This window comes from Symphalangus syndactylus, chromosome 1 (assembly GCF_028878055.3).
Source record: "Symphalangus syndactylus isolate Jambi chromosome 1, NHGRI_mSymSyn1-v2.1_pri, whole genome shotgun sequence".
Taxonomy (NCBI): Eukaryota; Metazoa; Chordata; class Mammalia; order Primates; family Hylobatidae; genus Symphalangus; species Symphalangus syndactylus.
In genome coordinates, this window is record NC_072423.2 from 69,542,715 (window position 1) to 69,568,535 (window position 25,821).

At 44.3% G+C, this 25,821-nt stretch overlaps 1 protein-coding gene and 1 long non-coding RNA gene across 20 annotated transcripts in view; one reads left to right on the plus strand and one right to left on the minus strand.

Moving 5' to 3' along the window:
• The window catches only part of LOC134736861 (uncharacterized), a 32,310-nt gene extending 23,366 nt beyond the window's left edge, over positions 1-8,944 (plus strand). For both annotated transcript variants that reach the window (XR_010121254.1, XR_010121255.1), the window contains exon 3: positions 1,310-8,944. This is a non-coding gene — a long non-coding RNA (uncharacterized lncRNA). The remainder of the gene's footprint in view (positions 1-1,309) is intronic.
• Positions 1-25,821, minus strand: part of DLGAP1 (DLG associated protein 1) — a 529,488-nt gene that overhangs the window by 122,982 nt on the left and 380,685 nt on the right. The window lies entirely within an intron of this gene.

Genomic DNA, 25,821 nt, shown 5'->3' on the forward strand with positions numbered 1-25,821 from the left:
CCAGCCTGGGCAACAAGAGTGAAACTGTCTCAAGAAAAAAAAAAAGTTATTTGAGTCAAACATAACTCGGAGAGGAGACAAAATAATTTATTTGTATTTTATTTATTTATTTATTTTTGAGATGGAGTCTCACTCTGTTACCCAGGCTGGAGTGCAATGGCACAATCTCAGCTCACCGCAACCTCCGCCTCCCAGGTTCAAGTGATTCTCCTGCCTCAGCCTCCCGAGTGGCTGAGATTACAGGCGCCTGCCACCAAGCCCTGCTATTTTTGTACCTTTTAGTAGAGATGGGTTTTCACGATGTTGGTCAGGCTGGTCTCAAACTCCTGACCTCATGTGATCTGCCAGCCTCTGCCTCTCAAAGTGCTGGGATTACAGGCATGAGCCACTGTGCCCAGCCGACAAAATAATTTTTAAAAAGATGCATAAATAGAGTTGATAATTTTGGTGGTATTTGAGTAAATGAGTAGAAAAGCTGGGACCGGAAGGTATAATGTTACCACATAGTTGGTGCTGGTTGGAGAGCCTCTATTTTCTTGACTAGAAACTCACTTCTAAAGAGAAAGAGCACAGATGCCTGTTAACAAATAGGCTTCAGGACGACCCTGTTTGAATTTCCAGCAGGGAGGAAAACTGGGTCACAAAGAGATAATCTCAGGGGTTGCTGGAGGATTGGCCTTGGACACGCCCAGGTGAGGAGAGAAAACACCCAAGGGAGATGTTGACAGCAGAGAGGGCATTGAAGCAAGTCTGGGCAGTAGGAAAAGGGAGCCGATGGAGATGGGGGAGGCCAAGAAACATGCATTTTTCGTTGCTTTGTCTGAAGCAGTGAGCCCTGGGCACACTCGCGCAGTAGCTAAAATTTCTCAAGTCTATCTCTGTAGGCAACTGGAGACACGCTGACAGCCTGTTTCCCCCCACTGGCTCCTGCCCAAATTAACTCACTGTCTCATTCCCTGAGACACTTGCCTTTGAGAGGTTAAAAATTTAGCTAGTTCGATAAAAGAATGCATTTTAGGTGGGGAGGGGGCATTTTAGGAGGAATTTTTGCAAACATTTCTTCCCTCAAGGGCAATAAATGTGTATTTTAAAAGGGAGGTTTCTATAAAGTTGGCCTTAACTCCAAGGGGTATTTACAGTGGGGAGTTTCTGGCACTGCTAATAGACCCATAGTGCAGCTAAGACCTTTCTGTGGCTCTCAAATCATAATGAAGCCCAGGAAGGAGAAATGAAATTGTATACTTTGCCTGTCACAGGCATAGAGTTCTGCTGAGTAATTTGTACATGGGATTATTATTCCATTTTACAGATTTGGAGGTGGAGCTAAAGTTGAGAGGCTGCTAACCAGCCCTCGGGAGACTGCATTTTCCAAAAGTGGCTGCAACAATATCTTGCATCTGACATGTCGTTCTAGAACAGGTGTTCACAAACTTTTTCTGTTAAAAGCCATCCAGCATGTATTTTAGGATGTGTGGATCATTCACTGTCTGACCTGACTATCACTGTGGCACAGCCCTGGGCGATGTGTACGTGTACAGGCTTGTTTGTGTTTGAGAGGTGAGCCCATTCGGTGGTCTGAGGGTGATAGTTTGCCAATCTGTGTTCTAGAACTTTGCTGCTTCCCTTCAAGAGGTAGAGTCTAGGCCAGGTGCAGTGGCTCACACCTATAATCCCAGCACTTTGGGAGGCTGAGGTGGGAGGATCCCTTGAGCCCAGGAGTTTGAGACCAGCCTGGGAAACATGGTGAAACCCCATCTCTACAAAAAAAAAAAAAAAAAAAATTAGCCTGGTGTGGTGGCATGCACCTGTAGTCCCAGCTACTCCAGAGGCTGAGGTGGGAGGATCACTTGAGCCCAGAAGGTTGAGGCTGCAGCGAGCCGTGATTGTGCCACTTAAACCACCCTAGGCGGCAGAGGGAGACCCTGTCTCAAAAAAACAAAAAGAAACAAACAGGAAAAAAAAAAAAAGAGGTGGACTAATTCCCTTTTCCTTGAATCCGAGAGGTTTGTGATTTGCCTATAATTAAGACAATTGGAAGGAAGTGACACTGCATGACCTCTGAGGCTAGATCAGAACAGGTGATGTAACTGTTACCAGTGAGCACATAAGCAGCCCAGTTGTTCTGAGGCTGCCATGCTGTAAGGAAGCCCAAGTGAGTCCATGTGAAAGACCACCTGAAAAGCCTTGAAAGTATAGGAGATGCTCAGCCAGCCCCATTTGCACCAGCCCTCACCTGGAGAGACTGCAAGCTCAGGAGAGATGCTGAGCCAGAACTACCCCGCCGAAGCTCTCCCCAAATTCCTGACCCCTACAGACTGAGAAATGATGAGATAGATGATTGCTTTAAGACATTAAGTTTTGGGGGTGATCTGTTGCATAGAAAGAAACAGAACATTTTCCCCAAACTAGTGAGTGGCAGAGATGGGATTCAAATCGAGGCTGGCCTGAGCCCAATCACCTGATCTTTCTATTAAAAATAAATAAAAAATATTGCTGGCCAGGGGCGGTGGCTTACACCTGTAATCCCAGCACTCTGGGAGGCCAAGGCAGGCGGATCACCTGAGGTCAGAAGTTCAAGACTAGCCTGACCAACATGGTGAAACCCCGTCTCTAGTAAAAATACAAAAAATTAGCTGGGCGTGGTGGCGGGTGCCTGTAATCCCAGCTACTCGGGTGGCTGAGGCAGAAGAATCGCTGGAACCCGGGAGGTGGAGGTTGCAGTGAGCTGAGATCCCACCATTGCACTTCAGCCTGGGAAACACGAGCGAAACTCTGTCTCAAAAAAAAAACTGCTAAGAAATGCTGACACAGAGACACGAAGTTGCAAAAATGCTGTTGATAGACTTGCTCCATGCATGGTTGCCACAAACCCTTGATTTGTGAAAAACACATCTGCGAGACCTAATAAAGAAAAGTGCAATTGCCGGGAGTGGTAGCTCACACCTGTAATCCCAGCGCTTTGGGAGGCCAAGGCGGGTGGATCACCTGAGCTCAGGAGATCGAGACCAGCCTGGGCAAAATGCTGAAACCCCGTCACTACTAAAAATACAAAAAAATTAGCTGGGCATGGTGGCAGGTGCCTGTAATCCCAGCTACTCAGGAGATTGAGGTAGGAGAATTGTTTGAAACCGGGAGGCAGAGGTTGCAGTGAGCCAAGATCGCGCCATTGCCCTCCAGCCTGGGTGACAAAAGTGAAACTCCGTCTCAAAAGAAAGAAAGAAAGAAAGAAAGAAAGAAAGAAAGAAAGAAAAGCGCAATTAAACAATATGTGCCTGTATTTAAACCTATATTGGCTAGTGAGTTTGACCAGAGTCTAACAAAGGTTTATCAAGGAAAAATGTCAGAGAATTCAGATCCTGTAAGTCAAAGATACAACCTGTTCCAGGAAGCACTTTGCAACAGCAATTACTCTAACAAGTTACAATTCGCAGAGTCCGGGCTTTAAGGGGCTTTGAAGAGAGAGAAACCCATGAATCAATAATAAGATAAGGCTATTTGGTTTGTTTCAACTTGCGGGCTGTTTGACTTCCCTATCAAAGCCATGCCTTGAGAATGAAATCATTTCTGTCAAACAGCCCTTTCAAAGAACATCCGATACAAACACTCACTGGCTGCTCCTTTATTTCCACTGTGTCCAGGGTATGTATGGACTTGGTGGAATTTAGGGGAATAGCTGTGAATTGTGCATCAAATAAATAACCTGCAGGGAGTTGGCACTGGTGACTGCTAGCCATAAATGTTGCTATTTGCTTACACAGGCTAAGCCTGGGCTTTTGGAGGCTTCTTTGACCTTTTCTGCCTTTTTCCCAACCCTAACCCAACATAGCTATGAAAAGGCAGTTCTGGGCCAGGCGGGGTGGCTCACGCCTGTAATCCCAGCACTTTGGGAGGCCGAGGCGGGCGGATCACGAGGTCGGGAGTTTGATACCAGCCTGACCAACATGGTGAAACCCTGACTCTACTAGAAATACAAAAATTAGCCGGGCTTGGTGGTGTGCACCTGTAATCCCAGCTACTCAGGAGGCTGAGGCAGGAGAATCGCTTGAACCTGGGAGGCGGAGGTTGCAGTGAGCTGATATTGTACCATTGCACTCCAGCCTAGGTGACAGAGTGAGACTTTGTCTCAAAAAACAGAACAAACAAGCAAAAAACAAACAAACAAACAAAACAGGCAGTTTTGGGTTGTAGGGCACACTTTTTCTTTTTTTTTCTGAGATGGAGTCTCACTCCATCACCCAGGCTTGAATGCAGTGGCACCCGAGTAGCTGGGATTACAGGCGCCCGCCACCACGCCCAGCTAATTTTTTGTTTTTGTGTTTTCAGTAGAGACAGAGTTTCACCGTGTTAGCCAGGATGGTCTTGATCTCCTGACCTCCTGATCCGCTCACCTCGGCCTCCCAAAGTGCTAGGATTACAGGCGTGAGCCACGGCGCCTGGCCCCCAGAGCACACTTTTAATGTTAACAGCTTGGCCTCCCTCTCCCAGCATTCATCCTCATTGGGCCTAGTCCACCTGTTACACCAGGGAAGAATTGAGTGATCTTTCTTAACCTCCCAGGGTCTTAGCCCAATGTTATGGCCACTTGTGTCCCCCACCCCCACAACAAATGCATATGTTGAAGTCCTAACTCAGAATGTAACTGTCTTGAGAGATAGGGTCTTTAAAGAGATGATTAGGCCAGGCATGGTGGCTCATGCCTGTAATCCCAGCACTTTGGGAGGCCAAGACGGGCGGATCATGAGGTCAGGAGATCAAGACTGTCCTGGCTAACACGGTGAAACCCCGTTTCTACTAAAAATAAAAAAAAATTAGCCGGGTGAAGTGGCGGGTGCCTGTAGTCCCAGCTCCCAGGAAGCTGAGGCAGGAGAATGGTGTGAACCCGGGAAGTGGAGCTTGCAGTGAGCCGAGATCGCGTCACTGCACTCCAGCCTGGGTGACTGAGCGAGACTCCGTCTCAAAAAAAAAAAGAGATGATTAAGTTAATTGGGTCATTAGGGTCATAATCCAATATGACTGGCGTCCTTATAAGAAGAGAGACAGCAGGACCTACGTGCATAGACCAAGTGAGCCACCTGCAAGCCACAGAGAGAGGCCTCAGAAGAAACTACCTTGCTGATACCTTGATCTCGGGCTCCCAGCTTCCAGAACTGTGAGGAAATAAGCTTCTGTTGTTTAAGGCACCCCATCTATGGTGCTTAGTTATGGCAGCCCTAGCAAACTAACACACCCACAAACAGAGAATTCACAGCCTTAAGGCTGGGACTTCAGAAAAGTTCCAAAGGCAATAAGCAGAAATTTCAACATGCAAGAGTCTAGCCTTTTAGCACAGTTTCTCTTTCTGCATCTTTCCCAGGTGGCCTGTAGGCAGGATCGTAAAGCAGTGCTGGGGGCTGGGCAGGGGCACTGCTGACCTGCAAGTCTAGTGGGGTCACTAAGGTCTCTTGACTCAAAAGGGAAGGGACCAGGGTTCCAGTCCTAGAAAGTCCAGAAAGTAGCAGGGAGACTGAGTAGGTGTTTGGGGCATGGTCAAGAGGCCCATATTGATGCATGTCACTAGCCCCTTCCCTCTTCTAGCTGCCCCAGTCCTTCCTTCCCTGCTCCTCTTCCAGTCTCTTTGACTTTTCCCACCACCCCGTCCTGCGACACTGCTTTATTATCAGGTAAGTCAGAAGAAGGGGAAAATTTGGCTTTACCTTCTGACTTAGCGTCATGCAAATCCTGATGCTCTTTTAGTATTTCCTTTTTCTTTTTGGTGGGAGATATGGGATGGAAGCATATTTGCCGGAGTTGGTGTTTGTTTGTTTGTTTGTTTTTTATTTTTTGAGATGAGGTCTTGCTGTGTTGCCAAGGCTTAAGTGCAGTGGCTACTCATAGACCCCATCATTGCACACTACAGCCTTGACCTCCTAGGCTGAAAGAATCCTCCCACCTCAGCCTCCTGAGTAGCCGGAACTATAGGTGCATGCCACCATGCCTGGCCACCTGCTGGAGTTTAAGCAGATGGTAGGATGGGTGGCTGGTCCCTAAAGACACTCATCTTTTAATCTTTGAAACCTGTGGATATGCTACCTTCTAGGGAAAAAAAGGACTTGGCAGATGTTAGTAAGCGTCTTAAAATGGAAAAGTTGTCCTAGACTACCTGAATGGGCCCAATGTCATCGTGAGGTCCTTATAAGAGGGAGGCAGGAGGGTCAGAGAAAAAGACAAAGACAATGATGTGATGATGGGGGCAGAGGTGTGGGTGTGTGAGAGAGGAGCAGAGGGGTTGAAGATGCACCTCTGCTGCTGGCTTTGCAGATAGAGGAAGGGGTTTTAAGCCAAAGAACGCAGGCAGCCTCTAGAAGCCCAAAAAGGACATACATTCTCCCCTATGCCCTCCACAAGGAAAAGCAGCCCTGCTGGCCCATTTCTGACTTCTGACCTCCAGAACAGTGAGATGATCTGTGCTATGTAAAGCCACTCCGCTTGCGGGTGTAACTGGTGACAGCAGCAATAGGAAAGCATACAGGCTGCAAGGATGAAAATCCTCGAGAACAACTGCTATCACATTTAATTATTATTATTATTATTTTTATTTTTTTGAGATGGAGTTTCACTTTTGTCGCTCAGGCTGGAGTGCAATGGCAAGATCTCAACTCACTGCAACCTCTGCCTCCTGGGTTCAAGTGATTCTTCTGCCTCAGCCTCTCAAGTAGCTGGGATTACAGGTGCCCACTACCACACCCAGCTGATTTTTGTATTTTTAGTACAGACGGCGTTTCACCACGTTGGCCAGGCTGGTCTTGGACTCCTGACCTCAGGTTATCCACCCACCTCGGCCTCCCGAAGTGTTGGGATTACAGGCCAGAGCCACCACATCTGGCCTGGTATCACATTTAAACAGGCAGTGATGTGTGACCAGAAATTATACATATTTCTAGAGCTTTCACCCTTCAAACAGTAGTTCCCAAAGGCTGGTCTCCCACCAGCGGTGTCAGCACCTGGGAACACGTGGGTCAAATCCTCAGGCTCCACCCAGGACTATTGGGTCAGAAACTCCGGAGGCGGGGCCAGCACCCTGTGTTTGAACAGGTCCTTCTGTAATTCTGAGGCATGCTAAGGTTCACCTTAAAGATAAGTGACTTGGGGCTGAGTTCAGTGGCTCACACCTGTAGTCCCAGCACTTTGGGAGGCTGCTATAATAGCTATGATTATTATACCTGCCCGGATATTATCTTCTGTTTCCAAGCTTCACATATAGGGATCCTATACAAGAGTTCACCTACACAAAAGATTCAATCCATCTTAGGTTCTGCTAATGACCTCCCCTCCTGAGGTTCATCAAAGCTGAAGCGGGAAGAAGGCTTGAGGACAGGAGTCTGAGACCAGCCTGGGCAACATAGTGAGACCTTGTCTGTTAAATCAAGTTTAGCCTAAAGTGGCCTCCTTACATATTTTAAGTTCAACCTAAAGGTTTCTCTGTACATAGTGAACTATATACAACCTAAATGGAGGTATAAATCCACTGTAACCTACTCTTGTGCCAATCAGAGAGTTTTGGCCAAAGGGGGCCAACTGTTCAAACCGTGTTCAAATAAGGCGAATGCCAAGCTGTAGCCAATCCAACTGTTTCTGTACCTCACTTCTGTTTTCTATACGTTACTTTCTTTTTTCTGTCTATAAATCTTCCACTGCTTGGCTGCACTGGAGTCTCTCTGAGCTACTCTGGCTTGGGAGGCTACCTGATTCGCAAAGCATTCTTTGCTTAATTAAACTTTGTTAAGCTTAATTTGGCTAAGGTTTTTCTTTCAACATGTCCTTGCAAAAACTTAAAATAAAAAAAATTAGCTGGGCATGGTGGCATGCCTGTAATCCCAGCTAGCAGGGAGGCTGAGGTGTAAGGATTGCTTGAGCTCAGGAGGTTGAGGCTGCAGTGAGCCATGATTACACCACTGCACTCCAGTCTGGGTGACAGAGTGAGACCCTATCTCTACAAAATAAATACATAAGTTAAAAGTGACCTGGGCTGCTGCTTTGCCAACAGAGGGTACCTGTGGAGCCTCTGATGTGTATGGGTAGTGTATGTGTATGTTGGCTGTGTGTGTACCCACTGACTCTACAATTAAGCTGATTCTTTTTTTTTGAGACGGAGTCTCGCTCTGTTGCCCAGGCTGGAGTGCAGTGACGTGATCTTGGCTCACTGCCAGCTCCGCCTCCCGGGTTCATGCCATTCTCCTGCCTCAGCCTACCAAGTAGCTGGGACTACAGGCGCCCACCAACACGCCTGGCTAATTTTTTGTATTTTTTAGTAGAGACGGGGTTTCACTGTGTTAGCCAGGATGGTCTCGATCTCCTGACCTCGTAATCTGCCCGCCTTAGCCTCCCAAAGTGCTGGGATTACAGGCATGAGCCACTGCACTCGTCCTAAGCTGATTATTTCATGATTCATGCTTGACTTGGGATCTGGGAATGATGGGGAAAGTTATTCTCTCAATGATTGGCTCTGCCCCCTGGGGAATGTGGGAGGAGGGAGAGTCCAGAATTCGGCTTCCAAGTGGCCACAAGTCTGGCCTCCTTCACCCAGCCTATGCCTGTGTCCACAGGACGAGATCCAGGCTGACAGCCATGCACTGCCACACCACTGTCCCAGACTGGGGCAAGCAGAAGGGGGCTGTTTCCTCTCATCTTTCCCCAATTTCTTGCTTGCCAGAGGCAATCCTAACTTGGCTAGTGGAAAGATAATCACTTTTGAAAACATGAGTGAGGTCAGCCCTTCCAGCCACAGCCTGGAGCTTGAAATTACACATTCATTGATTTCTTTTTTTTCTTTTTCTTTTCTTTCTTTCTTTTTTTTTTTTTTTTTGAGACAGAGTCTCGCTCTGTCGCCCAGGCTGGAGTGCAGTGGCGCAATCTTGGCTCATTGCAACCTCTGCCTCCCAGGTTCAAGTGATTCTTGTGCCTCAGCCTTCCGAGTAGATGGGACTACAGGCATGTGCCACCATGCCCTGTTAATTTTTGTATTTTTAGTAGAGAAGGGGTTTCACCATGTTGGCCAGGCTGGTCTTGAACTCCTGACCTCAAATGATCTGCCTGCCTCTGCCTCCCAAAGTGCTGGGATTACAGGCATGAGCCACCAGCCTGGCCTGATTTCAGTACTGGAATGGCCTCATGTCAGCTGGGTGATCTTGTGTGCTGCCTCTCTGTGTCCCCATGTCCTCGTTGGTAAAACAGGCATGCTAAAAGCATTGCTTTAGGAGAGTTGTTGAGAGGATCACATGAGATAATCAAGGAAAAAGTCTTAGATCAGGGCCTGGAACAAAGTAAATGTTTAATCCTATTGTTATTAATGCAATTAATTGTGGTTAATGACATGTCATAATTAATAGCTATGATTATTTCCACGAGCCCTGACATTATCTTCCATTTCCAGGCTTTGCATGTATAAGAGGTCCTAGACACAAATTCACCTACACAAGGGATTCAGTCCGTCTTAGGTTCTGCTAATGACAATTCTTCTTGAAGTTCTTCAAGGCTGTGTGAAAAGGAAAAACCAGCGGGGTGCAGTGGCCCACGCCTGTAATCCCAGCACTTTGGGAGGCTGAGGCGGGCAGATCACCTGAGGTCAGGAGTTCGAAACCAGCCAGGCCAATGTGTCTCTACTAAAAATACAAAAATTAGCTGGGCGTGGTGGCGCATGCCTGTAATCCCAGCTACTCAGGAGCCTGAGGCAGGGGAATCGCTTGAACCTGGGAGGCGGAGCTTGCAGTAAGCTGAGGTCACACTACTGCACCCCAGCCTGGGCGACAGAGCAAGACACCATCTCAAAAAAAAAAAAAAAAAAAAGGAAAACCCCCCCTAGAAAATGCTTTTCCTGTTGCTTCCCTGCTAATGGGCCTTTTTCAGCAGGGCAGCCTCCAGCCTTAGGATGTGGCCGGTCCCCGTGCGGATGCCCGTTTCCCCTCCTGCCTGCATTCCTCTGACCGGTTCAGTGGGATCTGGTACTTTTCCTCCCTCCTCCTGGTGCTGGGCTTCCACATCATCCAGACAGCTGCTGCCACAGCCACATTCCACCGCTCCAGCAGTGGAAGTAAGGCACATTTAGGCCCTTTCTGGGTGAGTGACAGCATTTGAGATGAGATTAATCAAATGCCAATGTTAGGGGAAAGCAGCCTTTCCCTGAGTCATCTTTGCTCCACCTTTCTCATGACACAGAGCATGAGCCTGTCCAACGGTTGGCCTGTGCGTCAACCTCTGGCCAGGAGACAACGGGCGTCTGTGACCTGGGCATGAACCGTCTGTTTGTGCTCATAGGTCTGACACTGCTGCTGGGCCAGCCTGCGTGCCCCCGCCCCACGGTCCATTGACTGTGCCGCTGAGCACAGGCAGGGATGTGTGCCTGTCGCCCTGGGCCGCTGTCCCCTGACGGCAGATGAGGTATTCTTCCAGCTCAACACTGATGTTATAGGGTTTTTCCTCACCTACCACATGACGACTGAATGAAAGCATTCCAGGAAACCAAAAGGGCTGGGCAGGCCTCTGGAATTTCAAAGCCGACAGCCTGGCCCTGCTGGTGGCTCATTTCTGCCGTGTCATTTTCTCTGAACTGTAGGAGTAGTTTTGTAGGAAACTTATCACCAAAATCCCACAAATGTTAAGCATTACCCTTCTTAGAAATGAAAAGCCTACTTACTTTTCCCCGTTGGAAGACTTCAATTTTTTAAGATTCAAGACATCCCCAAAAGTCATGATAAAGAATAGGGAAAACAGACTGAGCATACCCATCCCCTTTTAAATTCAAATTTATTTTGTTTTTTTCTGCTTAACTATAGGGAAGGTTTGATCATATCACATCTGAGTTAGGCAATATGCACCCAAGGGGAATCTCAAGAGCAAACTAACCTAAACTCCAAGAAATAGACCACTAAGACCCACCCAGGTGGTACTCACTGAACGCTCCACCTGCCTATCATAAGAACCAAAAATAGTGGTCTCCCGCAGATGCTCCCAGAGGCGAAGTCTACCTACCACACACAGAATATGCAGAAGGGAAAAACCCAAGCCACAAGTCCCTAAACGCCTGAGTCGTGACTCATGGAGCCTGTCCTCCACCCCTGCCAAGTATAAGAAATGATTTCTACCAACCCACTTCTCTAAGGAGATGGTTCCTCATTCCTCTCCCCGGAGCAGGCTTCACAGCCCCCTTCATAGAAATGGAGCCCTAGTCATTACATGCCTAGTGATGTTACGACTGCCAAATTCTATGACTATTTGGAAAGCTTTATCAGGTATGGAAACACTCCACCTATTTGCTTTGGTGGCCAAGATCTCTGTGCAGTTGCACGGACAGTTTCTGTCCTCCCACCCTGTGAGAGGTTGTGTGTGTGTTTGCGGGGGCTGGGAAGGTAATGGAGGGAAGGAGAGACCTCCTCAGGTGAGTCACCTTGCAGTGGAGCTGCTTCCTGTGTGTGTGAAGTTCTTCAAGGAGGCACCACTTCACATAATGCCCCAAACAGAAAACAATCGTAGCAAATTAGCAAATTATTTTCTAGGAGATTAGATGTTGGACAACTTCAAGCTTTCACAATAGAAATCGGCTTGTTTTAAGGCAGTTAAACCCAAAGCATGCCTTTTTTGGGGGTTTGTTTATGAATATGTTGTAATCTAAGAAGAGTAACGTTTTTACAGAAAAATTAGACCTTTATGATTGCAATCTAAGTGAGAGGCAATTAGGCTTATTTTCCTTAGAGATTAGTACATCATGTTAGTTCAGAAAGCATTTGTAAAACAAACAAACAAAAAGGAAATCATAAATATCAATTTCATCTTAACACAATGCAACTATCACTGGTCTCAACCTGAGTTCTTAATTTCTGGCATGTCACAAATTCCTTGAACTACCAATGCTGAACTAACTTCCCCTGACCCAGGGAGTTGAATAGTTTTTTCAAAGGATGTGATCAAATCTCTGTTCATGCATGCCTACATATATTCATTTTCCAAAAGCATATTAATTCTGAGGGACAGAAAGTAGACTTGTGCTTGCCTAGATTTGTGGGAGATGAAAATGTGGCTGGGAGCCATGGCTCACACCTGTAATCCCAGCATTTTAGGAGGCTGAGGCAGGAGGATCATTTCAGCCCAGGAATTCAAGACCAGCCTGGACAACATAGGAAGACCCATCTCTACAAAATAAAAAAACTAGCCCAGCGTGGTGGCACATCCCTGTGGTGCCGGCTACTTGGGGGGCTGAGGTGGGAGGATCACTTTAGCCCGAGGTTGGTTGAGGCTACAATGAGTAGTGATCGCGCCAGTGCACTCCAGCCTGGGCTACAGAGTGAGACCCAGTCTCAAAAAAAAAAACAAACAAACAAAAAAAAGATCAGGAATGGTGGCTCACATCTGTAATCTTAGCACTTTGGGGGGCCGAGGTGGGAGGATTGCTTAAGCCCAGGAATTTAAGACAAGCCTGGGCAACATGGCAAAACCCAGTCTCTACAAAAAATACAAAAATTAGCTGGGCATGGTGGTGGGCGTATGTAGTCCCAGCTACTCGGGAGGCTGAGGTGGGAGGATCACTTGAATCTTGGGGGTCAAGCCTTCAGTGAGCCGAGATCACACCACTGCACTCCACCCTGCTGGGTGACAGAGCAAGAACCTGTCAAAACAAACAAACAAACAAACAAAAAGCAAAGAAAAGAAAGCTGGATGTGATAGCTCATACCTATAATCCCAGTACTTTGGAAGGTGGAGGTGGGCGGATCACTTGAGGTCAGGAGTTCAAGAGCAGCCTGCCCAACATGGAAAAATCTTGTCTCTACTAAAAATATAAAAATTAGCCAGGTGTGGTGTCGTGCACCTGTAATCCCAGCTACTCGGGAGGCTGAGGCAAGAGAATCGTTTGAACCCGGGAGGGCAGAGGTTGCAGTGAGCTGAGATCACGCCACTGCACTCCAGCCTGGGCAACAGAGTGAGACTCTGTCTCACAAAAAAAAAAGAAAAAAAAAAAAAGAAAAGAAAATATTTGAAGCTAAGACTGTGGTGATGGTTGTACAACTCTGTGAGCACACACACACAAAAACGCTGAATTGCGCACTTTAAACAAGTGGATTTTATGACATATGAGTCATATTTCAATAAGGTCATTAACAATGTACCTGAAAGAATTACATGGTCTCATGAAAGTACTGCTAACATTTTTATTAGTGCTAGTAATTTTTTTTTTTAATAGAGATGAGGGCTCACTATGTTGCCCAGGCTGGTCTTGAACTCCTGAGCTTAAGTGATCTTCCCGCCTCGGCCTCCCAAAGTGCTAAGATTACAGGAGTGAGTCACCACACCTGGCCTAGTGCTAGTAATTTTTTGTCAGTTGTTTCTGGCGTGTGATTACTAACACAATGCTCTTGAGAAGAACAGATTGGAGAAGTTTATAGGCTTCTGAGCTCAGGGAAGGCACTGACCGAGTCCCAGGCAGGCAAATGCAGTGAGTGAATTTGTTCAGTCCAATGTGTTGTCAGTTTCCTTCGTACAGCTCCATGAGATAGAGGAATGTTATGCATATATGTTTGCTTTCTTATCCCCCATCTTTCCTGTCCTTCTCCCACACTCTACAGTCCTACATGCTATCTGGATGCTTCTCCAACAGGTGGGTGTATCAGAATCTTGAGGAGGAAGAAAGTGAAGAGCAGGTAGTTTTTGTAATTTGAAAAAACATACAGTAGTTTGTCTTGTAATATAATATTTAGTTGCGGGGCATTCCTTCTTTCTCTGCTATATATATATAATTTTTTTAGAGATGGGGTCTTCCTCTGTTGCCCAGGCTGCAGTGCAGTGACGTAATCATATCTCACTGCAACCTCAAACTCCTAAGCTCAAGTGATCCTGCTGACTTAACCTTTCAAGTAGCTGAGACTGCCCATCTAATTAATCCGTCTGCTATTTTCTTTTTTTTTTTTTTTCTTTCTTTCTTTCTTTCTTTCTTTCTTTCTTTCTTTCTTTCTTTCTTTCTCTTTCTTTCTTTCTTTCTTTCTTTCTTTCTTTCTTTCTTTCTTTCTTTCTTCTTTCTTTCTCTTTCCTTCCTTCCTTCCTTCCTTCCTTCCTTCCTTCCTTCCTTCCTTCCTTCCCTTTTCCTCCCTCCTTTCTTTCTTTCTTTCTTTCTTTCTTTCTTTCTTTCTTTCTTTCTTTCTCTTTCTTTCCTTCTTTCTTTCTTTCTTTCTTTCTTTCTTTTTTTTTTTTTGTGAGATGGAGTCTCGCTCTGTCATCCAGGCTGGAGTGCAATGGGGCGATCTCACCTCACTGCAACCTCTCACCTCCCAGGTTCCAGTGATTCTGCCACAGCCTCCCGAGTAGCTGGGATTACAGGCGTGCACCATACTTGGCTAATTTTTGTATTTTTAGTAAAGACGGGCTTTCACCATGTTGGCCAGGCTGGTCTCGAACTCTTGACCTCAAGTGGTCCACCTGCCTTGGCCTCCCAAAGTGCTGGGATTACAGTCGTGAGCCACTGCACCTGGCCTTCTGCGATATTCTTTTTTTTTTTTTTTTGAGACGGAGTCTCGCTCTGTCACATATGCTGGATTGCAGTGGTGTTAGCTCGCTGTAACCTCTGCCTCCCAGGTTCAAGTGATTCTCCTATCTCAGCCTCCCAAGTAGGTGGGATTATAGCCATGTGCCACCACACTCAGACAATCTTTGTATTTTTTTTTTTTTTTTTTTGAGACGGAGTCTCGCTCTTTAGCCCAGGCCGGAGTGCAGTGGCGCTATCTCGGCTCACTACAGGCTCCGCCTCCTGGGTTCACGCCATTCTCCTGCCTCAGCCTCCTGAGTAGCTGGGACTACAGGCGCCCGCCACTGCGCCTGGCTCATTTTTTGTATTTTTAGTAGAGACGGGGTTTCTGCATGCATTCCTAAACAATAAAACTTGATTATGCCTGTTTTTGAACTTTAAATTAAAAGACGCGTATTACATATATGTATTCTTTTGTATTTTGCTTCTTTCACTTAATGTTGTGGGTTGCTTCACCTGTATTGTAATTACATACAACTTGTCAATTTCCATTGCTATATGAAAATACCATTTCATTGCATGGAAATAAACAATAAAAACACATTTTACTATAGATGGATATTTAGGGTTTTTTGGTATTTGAACAATGCCACCATGAATATTCCTGTCCTGTATTTGGCACACAAGTAAAGACTTTTCTAGAAAATGTTTGGGTTGTTTGCTATGAGTTTCTTCATAATGTTAAATAATCTTTTTAAAAATGTGGATATTGTCCCAACATACACTCCCATAACAGTGCATGAGAATTCCTATTGCTGCTGCATATCTTTGCCAATATTTGATGTTGTTACACTTTATAATTTTTTGTGGCCAGGCACAGTGGTTCACACCTACAATCCCAGCATTTTGGGAGGCCAAGACAGGAGTTTGAGACTAGCCTGGGTAACACAGCAAGACGCCATCTCTAAAAAAAAAAAAATAGGTCGGAGGATCACTTGAACCTGGGAGGTTGAGGCTGCAATGAGCCATGATTGTGACACTGCACTCCAGCTTGGGTGACAAAGTGAGGCTCTGTCTACAAACAAATAAATAAATAAAAATAAAAAATAGGCTGGGCGCGGTGGCTCAACCCTGTAATCCCAGCACTTTGGGAGGCCGAGGCGGGCGGATCACAAGGTCAGGAGATCGAGACCATCCTGGCTAACACCATGAAACCCCGTCTCTACTAAAAATACAAAAAATTAGCCGGGCGTGTTGGTGGGCGCCTGTAATCCCAGCTACTCGGGAGGCTGAGGCAGGAGAATGGCGTGAACCCGGGAGGCGGAGCTTGCAGTGAGCCGAGATCGCGCCACTGCACTCCAGCCTGAGGGACAGAGTGAGACTGTCTCAAAAAATAAATAAATAAATAAATAAATAAAATAAATAAATAGAAATAAAAAATAATGAAATAATTTTTTGCTAACCTGGTAGGTGTGTATTAGTATCTTACTGTGGATTTAATTTACTTACTTTGGATTACTAATGAGATGAGCACTTTTTGCAGGTTTTGATATTTTGATGCCCTTTCTTGTGAAGGACAAAGTTTGAACACAATAGTCAAATGTAGCAATCTTTTTTAAAATGTTCATACTCTTCATATTTTATTTCAGAAACTTCCCCTACCCCCACGTCATTTTGAGAAGCTTTATTGTTTGGCTTTTCACATTTAGGTCTTAAATTCAACTAGAATTGATTAGGAGGGCTGGAGTATAAAGTTGTAATGGTTAATTTTATGTGTCAACTTGACTGGGCCATGTGGTGCCCAGACATTTGGCCAAATATTATTCTGTGTGTGTCTGTGATGGTGCTTCCGAATGAGAATAACATTGGAATCAGTAGAGTGAGTACAGCAGATTGCTCTCCCCAGTGTGGTTGGGCCTCATTCAATCAATTGAAGACCGGAATAGAATAAAAAGGCTGACTACGAGAGAATTTCTCCTGTCCGACTGGTTAAGTTGGGACATTGTTTTTTTCCAGCCTTCAGACTTGGCCTGAAACATTGGTTCTCCTTGGGTTGTGAGCCTGCAGGTCCTCAGACTGAAACTATCCATCAGCTCTCCTGGTTCTCAGGCTCCTGGATTCAAGCTGGAAGTATACATCGGGTCTCCTGGGTCCTCAGCTTGATGACTCTAGATCTTGGGAATTCTCAGCCTCTGTAACTGTGTGCGCCAATTCCTTATAATAAATCTCTGTCTCTCTCTCCCTCCTGTTGTCTCTGTGTCTCTGAAGAACCCTGGCTAATACAAAGGTATAGTCCAATTTTATTTTATTTTTTTTCCAAATAAATACTCCTCAGTAACAGCACCATCTACTGAATATTGTCCCTTCTCCACTGAATTGCAAAGATGCCTCTCAAGCTTCCATATGAGCACAGGACTATTTCTGTAATCTGTAGTCTGTTCTATTGGGCCACTGCCCTGTCCTTGTGCTAACACCATGTCTTATTACTATAGGCTAATTATAAATCTTGATGCTCAATAGGGCAAATCCTCTAATTTTGCTGCTTTTCAAGAGTATCTTGGCTGTATGTGGCACTTTGCAAAAACTAAAACACAACGACAACAACAAAATTCAGGTTTTTGATTGATATTGCATTAAATTTATAGATGTTTTAAGTGAATCGACACCTTTCTAATTTGCAGTTTTAATCTTTTTATTTATTTATTTTTTTATGAGACTGAGTCTTCCTCTGTCGCCCAGGCTGGAGTGCAGTGGTGCAATCTTGGCTCATTGCATCCTCTGCCTGCCGGGTTCAAGCAATTCTCCTGCCTCAGCCTCCCAAGTAGCTGGGATTACAGGCATGCGCCAGCACGCACAGCTAATTTTTTTTTTTTTTTTTTAAGTAGAGATGGGATTTCACCATGTTGGTCAGGCTAGCCTCGAACTCCTGACCTCAGGTGATCTGCCCACCTTGGCCTTCCAAAGTGCTGGCATTACAGGCGTGAGCCACCATGCCTGGCTGACTCTTTTTATATGACTTTAGGAGTTAGTCTAGAAATTCTAATCCACATATTTAACTCACTGATATCTAGACTTAATCAATACCCTTAACCTCTTTTTAGAAAATACAAGGTACTGAAAACACTTTAACTCCTGACTTCTACTAGGTTATATGTATTTTTAATTCTGTCTTTTAAAAAATATTCTGGACAGTTGTGGTGGCTCAACTCTGTAATCTTAGCACTTTGGGAAGCTGAGGCAGGAGGATCACTTGAGCTCAGAGTTCAAGACTAGCCTGGGCAACATAGTGAGACCTTGACTCTACAAGTAGTAAAAATATTAGCTAGGCATGGTGGCATGTGCCTGTAGTCCCAGCTACTCGAGAGGCTGAGGCGGGAGAATTGCTTGCGCCTGAGAGGTAGAGACTGCAGTGAGCCGTGATTGCCCCACTGTACTCCAGCCTGGGCAACAAAGCAAGATCCTGTCTCAAATAAGTAAATAAATTAAATAAAATAATTCACAAGATGTAATTTTTTATTTTTATTTTATTTTTGCAGGACGAGGTCTCGCTCTGTGGAGTACAAGTGGCGTGATCATAGTTCATTGCAACCTCGACCTCCCAGGCTCAAGCCATCATCTTACCTCAGCCTTCTGAGTAGCTGAGACCACAGGTGTGTACCACTACACCTAATTTTCTTATTTTTTGTAGAGGTGAGGTCTCTGTTGCCCAAGCTGGCCTCCAACTCCTGGCTCAAGTGATCCTCCCACCTTGGCTTCCCCAAGAGATGGGGTTACAGGCATGAGCCACTGTGCCTGGCCTCACAAGATGTTGTTATCTTTGTTTTACACTATCAATGCCCATGCGTCCTTACCTAATTATTAACCACTGTATTGCTGTTCATTCTTCCTGCATCTCATATCTTCCATCAGGGATCATTTTTCTTCTACATAAAATAAATCATTTGTAATTTCCTTTAGCGGTGGTCTGCAGTCTTCATTTGAGGGTGTCTTTATTTTGTCTTCATTCCGGAAAAATATTTTTTCTTTTTTTTTTTTTCTTTTCTTTTCTTTTTTTTTTGAGATGGAATTTTGCTCTTGTTGCCCAAGCTGGAATGCAGTGGACCGATCTCTGCTTACTGCAACCTCCGCCTCCCAGGTTCAAGCGATTCTCCTGCCTCAACCTCCGAAGTAGCTGGGATTACAGACTCACGCCACTATGCCCAGCTAATTTTTTGTATTTTTCATAGAGATGGGGTTTCACCATGTTGGCCAGGCTGGTCTTGAACTCCTGACCTCAGGTGATCTGCCTGCCTCGGCCTCCCAAAGTGCTGAGATTACAGATGTGAGCCCTCATGCCCAGCCTAATTCTTATAATCCAATGTCTTAATCCTTGGTGGGTCTTTTCTCTCATTTATGATGCCTTGTTTCCTTGTATGCTTGGTTATTTTTGACAGTGAGAAGATTACTTTCCTTGGGAGCTTATTTTGGAAGGTTATATGTGGCCTAGAAAAATAGTCTTTTTTTTTCTGTAGAGGATTATCATTTGAAATACATCATTAATGGCTTGAAGTTTTTTGGACCACTCTGGTGATGCAAACTTGGGCTCAGGTTTGAATGAGAGCTCATGGTTACAACTTCTCATGAATGGATAATCCCCAATTTTAGTACCAAGACAAGTTTTTGTTTTTGTGCTTTGAGTTGAGATGGGGAGTGGATCATATGGCAATGACTACTTGCTCATCTTTACCTTTAGGGTATAATCTTTTTGGGGTGCCAGGTTTATGGGATAGAATTTTCCTATTAGGCTATGCCTTGGGCAAGTTTTGGGCTTTAAAGTCTGCTTCTACTTACTCTAGGTACCATCAAAGCCTAAGTTGGGCTGGGCACGGTGGCTCATGCCTGTAATCCCAGCACTTTGGGAGGCCAAGGCGAGCAAATCACGCGGTCAAGAGATTGAGACCATCCTGGCTAACGTGGTGAAACCCCCTCTCTACTAAAAATACAAAAGAAAAAAATCAGCTGGGCATGGTGGCAGGCTCCTGTAGTCCCAGCTACTCTGGAGGCTGAGGCAGGAGAATCGCTTGAACCCAGGAAGCAGAGGTTGCAGTGAGCTGAGATCATGCCACTGCACTCCAGCCTGGCGACAGAGCGAGACTTCGTCTCAAATTAAAAAAAAAAGCCTAAACTGAAGGTCAGGCTAAATAGATAGCGAGGGGGAGTGCATTGCATGCTTCCCTTAGGGAAATTTATCAGAATTAAGAGTGGAAGGTGGTGATTTCTGCCAGGGATAATTATGTATATGTATGTACAGTATATAAAAACGTAGCTTGGATTTTTTAAAAGTTTAGAAACACAATTCTGTAACTGTATTCAATCCTGTTTTCTAAAATTTCACTGAAATTGCAATTCTACAAATTCTGTAATGAAGTTCCTTTATATTTTGTGATTCCTTAGATAATGTGCTAAAAGCTATAGACACTCTTCTCCAGAGGTAATTCACATATTGCACACATGTATACATTTTTATTATAACTTCAAATGGTTTAAGAGACCCTCTAAAGTCCATTCATGGAGTCAGTATAAGAACGTAAGCTCTAAAAATACTGAATACTACTTGGATTTCTGTAAGTAAAGGAATAGTTAAATAACTATGGCCATGCATGAAAACTGAATTTTATGAAGACATTAAAAAGAAGGTAACTTTATATTTACCAATATAGATAGATGCTAAAGATACAATGTCAAGTAAAAAGAGCAATTTGCACAGCATATTAGAATAATTTTGGTTGTATATAATGTATTATGTATGTTATGATTCCATTTGTGTATGTGTATAGAAAATATCTGAATTCATAAGAATTTTGGACAATGTGGCTGAATGAGTATTATAGAGACTTTTTTCTTTAAAATAAGTTATTTTTGAACATCCCCCCACTATGAATTTGTATAATTTTTTTGCATATATTAAAGAAAAATTCAAGTTAATTAAAAGGTGAATCTTTTTTATAACATATAATGTTTTATTTATAATCTACTCCAAAGAAAAAAGTGACTTTGTATTTTTTGCTATTCAAATGAGATCCTTTTCTGTAGCTGAAAACTTTGATCTCCCTTTCCTTCTTTGTTTACCTAAAGGTTAAAAGACATTTTTGGACTTTCCATCCTGACTTGACTCATCACTGGTTGATCATCTTGCTTTTGATTCTCTTCTTCAAGTTTTCAATTTCTTATTTATGTGTAATGCCCTGACATTGTAAGAATAAAATCCAGATAGATGTAAGTTGTATTGAGAATATTGCCTTCATTTCTATATGAATTCGCTTAATTTATGTCCTTTTAAGGCACACTTTATGATTTTAATACAAACTGGTTCATGGATTATTAATTCAAATTATGCTGTTATAGTCAACCACATGAGATAAGGTAATTGGAAAGATACCATGTTCTTACATAATGATCTTGGTCTCTGAATGACTGAAGGACTCTCCCTGTCATATATTTGTACAGATGAATTTATCCGAGGGTGAACAAAGTAATTCTAATCTTTACCAAACATTAAATTTCCTACTTGATATTTCAACTCAATGACGTCCAATTATTTTAAGCACAGCAAATTTTCTAACTTTATTATCTGACATACATGAGGCGTGTTGGATAACATTGGAAAAGAGACATATTTCCTGGCTCCTGTTAGAGCAGGGTTTGGAATGAAGTAGGGAAGTGTGTATAATAAACATAGAAATCACTACAGTAGAAAATACATGAAATGTCCAAATGTTCTCTCCTACTGACCACAGAAAGTTTCATATACAAACTAGTCAAGAGTCTGGTTGTCTGTCCCATTTTTTTTTTTTTTTTTTTTTTTTGAGACGGAGTCTCGCTCTGTCACCCACGCTGGAGTGCAGTGGCGTGATTTCGACTCACTGCAAGCTCCGCCTCCCGGGTTCACGCCGTTCTCCTGCCTCAGCCTCCCAAGTAGCTGGGACTACAGGCGCTGCCACCATGCCAGGCTAATTTTTTGTATTTTTAGTAGAGACGAGGTTTCACCATGTTAGCCAAGATGGTCTCCACCTTTTGACCTCGTGATCTGCCTGCCTCAGCGTCCCAAAGTGCTGGGATTACAGGCGTGAACCACCGCGCCCGGCCTGTCTGTCCCATTTTTTTTGTCAGCAAATAGGAACTCCACCTTCTTGGCCAACTCATTCATTCATTCTTTTTTTTTTTTTTTTTTTTTGAGACAGAGTCTCGCTCTGTCGCCCAGGCTGGAGTGCAGTGGCGCAATCTCGGCTCACTGCAAGCTCCGCCTCCCGGGTTCACGCCATTCTCCTGCCTCAGCCTCTCTGAGTAGCTGGGACTACAGGCGCCCGCCACCACGCCCGGCTAATTTTTTTTGTATTTTTAGTAGAGACGGGATTTCACCGTGGTCTCGATCTCCTGACCTCATGATCCGCCCGCCTCGGCCTCCCAAAGTGCTGGGATTACAAGCGTGAGCCACCGCGCCCGGCCCATTCATTCATTCTTGCAGCAGTGAGTGTGGTGACCTCTACTGTGACTAGCTGAGGACAACCTCCTGGGGACCAAGGAAGCTGCTGGGGATGTACTTTAATGAGAACACTCACCAGCAGATGGCCACCATCTCTGTCTTGAGTCAGTTACTTGCTGACGACTTATGTTTAACCCAGCTCTCTCTTGGAATATAACCCCCTTACTTTGAATTCTAATCTTCAAAAAGAAAAAAACTGGCAATATCCAGTTTGTAAGCCCCCATTCTTCCCCTCATAACTATGTTTAAATAATCAGCAATTCCATGAATTCAATCTCCTTATCCCATGGATGACTTGGTCTTGACAGGCCTTCCTCAATAATCACTGGATTTTCTGCCTCTAATCCAAACCCTTCCTAATTCACTCTTCGAAATGCCTTCTGAGTTGTATTTTGAAGAAAGCAACTCAATTCTTCATTCACTGGCTTAAAGATCTTCAATATCTCCTCATTTCCTAAAGAATGAAATCCAAATTCCTTGAGGGGATTTTGACAGTTGGGCCCTTTATCTTCTGCCTCTTCTTATTCTCTCCCCACATACCTTTCGCTCTTTTCTCAAATATGTATGTGGTCCTGTTTCCCTGACTTGACACATGCAGCCCCTCTGCTTGGAGTTTCCACCCTCCCTTTCTTTACCTGGCCAACTCCTATCATCCTTAAGGTGTGCTGTCACCTCTCCTGTGAGGCCTTCCTAGGTTATCTGCTTTGTCCTCATGCTCTCTTAGCCTTTAAAGGCTGTCTCTTACACCTTTCATTCACTAATACAGATTTCTGTCTCCTCAAGAGATAAGAACCCATGTCCTCACTATTTCTGAGTCCAGACCCTATACAGTGCCCAGTTCAATAGAATTTGTTTTCAATTATACTTTTGTATATAATTTTTGTTGGTTTGTTTTTTGAGATGGAGTCTCGCTGTCTTCTAGGCTGGAGGGCAGTGGCACTATCTCGACTCACTGTAACCTCCACCTCCCGGGTTCAAGTGATTCTCCTGCTTCAGTCTCCCGAGGAGCTGGGACTACAGACGCACGCCACAATGCATGGCTAAATTTTGCATTTTTTTTTTTAGTAGAGATGGGATTACTCTATGTTGGCCAGGCTGGTCTTGAACTCCTGATCTCAAGTGACTCACCCACCTCGGCCTCCCCAAGTGTTGGGATTACAGGCGTGAGCCACCACGCCTGGCCACTTTTACATCTTTTTTTTTTTTTTTTGAGATGGGATCTTGCTCTGTTGCCAGGCTGGAGTGAAGAGGAGTGATCTCCACTTACTGCAACCTCTGCCTCAAGGGTTTAAGCCTCTCGAGCAGCTGGGACTACAGGTGCACGCCACCACACCCGGCTAATTTTTGTATGTTCAACAGAGACGAGGTTTCACCATGTTGGCCAGGATGGTCTCGATCTCCTGACCTCATGATCCACCCGCCTCAGAATCCCAAAATGCTGGGATTACAGGCGTTAGCCACTGCGCCCGGCCACTTTTACATATCTTAAATGAGTTCATATGTCTTTCTAAGGAAACTCAATCTTTTCCTAAGAACAAAACTGAACTATCACAAAATGAACCCCTGGATATCCCCGATTACCCAATAGGCAACACTGATACCCCATCCTTTTGATTGTTGTAAAATTTTGCTGTGTATGTTTATGGATATTTGCAGGGATAGTGAGTGAGCAAGAAAGGGGCAAAGGCTGATCAAGGAACTTCATTTCTTCCTAATTTTAAGACCCACAGTCTGGTAATATAAAATGATAAGTGCAAATCTCTAGAAAAGTCTCCATCTGAGGCTCTCCTCTTGTTTGCCTTCTAGAAACATGTTTAGTTTATTTGGTAAAGGAGACACACTTCGCTCCTGGTAGCACTTTCCTGTATCTATGATTTTGCTCTTTTAAAAATGTTTTTCTAGGCCAGGCGCAGTGGCTCACAACTGTAATCCCAGGACTTTGGGAGGCTGAGGTGGCAGGATTGCCTGAACCCAGGAGTTCAAGACCAGCCTGAGCAACATGGTAAAACCCTGTCTCCCCCACCAAAAAAAAAATTTAGCTGGGCATGGTGGCATGCACCTGTAGTCCTAGCTACTGAAGACACTGAGGTGAGAGGATTGATTGAGCCTGGGAGGTCAAGGCTTCAATGAGCCATGATTGTGCCACTGCAATCCAGCTTAGGCAACAAAGTGAGATACTGTCTCAAAAATTAAAAAAACAAATTCTAGTTATTTAAATATTACATCAATATAATACACAGAGTTTTGTTAAAACTTATCCAATTCCAAATATATTAGAAAGACTAATGCCTGACTTACTTTTCTTTGGCACCTAAAGTATTTTCAAGTCATAAATCTATGGTTTGTTGCATTATCACTATTGTGGGTTTTTTCACTGTAGCCTTGACCTCCTGAGCTCAAGTGATCCTCCTGCCTCAGCCTCCTGAGTGTCTAGGACTATGGACTTGTACCGCCATACCTGGCTAGTTTTTAAAAATTGTTTTGTAAAGATAGGGTCTTATGATGTTGCCCAGGTTGTTCTTGAACTCCTGGCCTCAAGTGATCCTCCCTCCTCAGCCTCCCAAACTGTTGGGATTACAGGTGTGAGCCAACATGGCTGTCTTCCCCTCCCCCCCCATCTTGTGATTTTATATTTTGTTTTTCTTCCCTCAGTCACATTAATGTATATCTTACTGCCTTGGATGTCATCTTGTTAATGAGATATTTATAAGGATCACAGTGACTATTCTGTTAATCTTATGTTTTTAACAGTGTGAAAATTTTAAGAATAATATCAAATTCTTGAGGCATTATGTACTTTCTGTTTTTAACATCAGGAAAACATTCAATATCATCAGTATTTGATACCATTAGTATTTGATTCCTACATTATCAGGAGAACAACCCTAAATGGGTCTGATTATAACATAAAGTTCAATAAGATCCTAAAAGGGTCACATTGACTTATGGTATCAAAGTGGATATTAGATAAGGTTGCAATCGTTGTATAAATCTCATTTCCTTTCATCTACTTTATCTAACCACACTTAGTGATAAATCCACAAGAGCTCAAAAACTAATGCTACACTGTGCCTTCAGTTTCCTAAGACAGCTTTTTACCCTTGTTGGTTTTGAAAGGAAAAATCTGGCCAGGCACAGTGGCTCACGCCTGTAATCCCAGCACTTTGGGAGGCCAAGGCAGGTGGATCATTTGAGGTCAGGAGTTCGAGACCAGCCTGGCCAACATGGTGAAACCCTGTCACTACTAAAAATACAAAAATTAGCCAGGCGTGGTGGTGGGTGCCTGTAGTCCCAGCTACTTGTGAGGCTGGAGAATTGCTTGAACCCTGGAGATGGAGGTTGCAGTGAGCCAAAATCAGGCCACTGCACTCCAGCCTGGGCAACAGCAAGACTCCATCTCAAAAAGAGAAAAGAAAAGAAAAGAAAGAAAAGAAAAGAAAAGAAAGAAAAGAAAAGAAAAATCCCCAAAGCTGTGAACCATGACCTGGGTGCTATTAGCAGCGTCCAGAGGAGCCCGCACAGAAGCACAGGAAGAGCACCAACGTGCTGCTTTGTGGAGGTAGCACAGGGCATTGGCGTTCATAGGGCTAGAATTTTGTATGGGAATCACAGCCCATTGCCTTAAAATCTGATCACAGATGAGGTTTCTGAAGGGCCAGCTTGGCATAATATCAGTGACTCAGGCAAAAAGCCTCTGAAATCTCTGATGCAGATGATGATGAAGTAACAGTTTGGTGAACATAATACACCATTGGACATAACTGTTCTCCTGCTATCTACAGAGTTGCCTTTTTTTTTTTTTTTTTTTTGAGATGGA